This window comes from Leptonychotes weddellii, unplaced genomic scaffold (assembly GCF_054177405.1).
Source record: "Leptonychotes weddellii isolate Sample4059 unplaced genomic scaffold, ASM5417740v2 HiC_scaffold_49068, whole genome shotgun sequence".
Classification (NCBI taxonomy): Eukaryota; Metazoa; Chordata; class Mammalia; order Carnivora; family Phocidae; genus Leptonychotes; species Leptonychotes weddellii.
Window position 1 is genome coordinate 1 of NW_028016354.1, and position 734 is coordinate 734.

A 734-nucleotide genomic window follows, 5' to 3' on the forward strand; every position below is an offset into this window, starting at 1 on the left:
CTCCCCTTCTTCAGGGGATCTGGTATGGAAACGGTGGAGGTCGGGAGATTCTCAGTGTTTTGGGGGATAAGTTGGGGCAGGGACTCCCCAGCAGCTGAGGGCCTCTCTCTTCCTCTTGCTCTCGCTGGGGCTGGTGGTCCAGGGGGCTCTTACTCCCTGCTTCCACTGGCGCTGCCAAGGCTGTGGGCAAGGTCATCCTTGAGCTGAATGGGAAGCTCACTGGCATGGCCTTCCGTGTCCCCACCCCCAGTGTGTCCGTCGTGGATCTGACTTACTGCCCGGAGAAAGCTGCCAAATACGACAACATCAAAAAGGTGGTAAAGCAGGCATCAGAGGGCCCCCTCAAGGGCATCCTGGGGTACACTGAGGACCAGGTTGTCTCCTGCGAATTTAACAGTGACACCCACTCCTCCACCTTCAATCCCGGGGCTGACATTGCTCTCAATGACCACTTTGTCAAGCTCATTTCCTGGTATGACAATGAATTTGGCTACAGCAACCGGGTGGTGGACGTTATGGTCCACATGGCCTCCAAGGAGTAAGAGCCCCCTGGACCACCAGCCCCAGCGAGAGCAAGAGGAAGAGAGAGGCCCTCAGCTGCTGGGGAGTCCCTGCCCCAACTTATCCCCCAAAACACTGAGAATCTCCCGACCTCCACCGTTTCCATACCAGATCCCCTGAAGAAGGGGAGGGGCTTGGGGACCCCTACCTTGTCATGTACCATCAATAAAGTA

At 56.8% G+C, this 734-nt stretch overlaps 1 pseudogene; it reads left to right on the forward strand.

Moving 5' to 3' along the window:
* The first annotated feature begins 142 nt into the window (after positions 1-142).
* Positions 143-649, forward strand: LOC102740821 (glyceraldehyde-3-phosphate dehydrogenase pseudogene; annotated as a pseudogene).
* Positions 650-734: the final 85 nt, after the last annotated feature.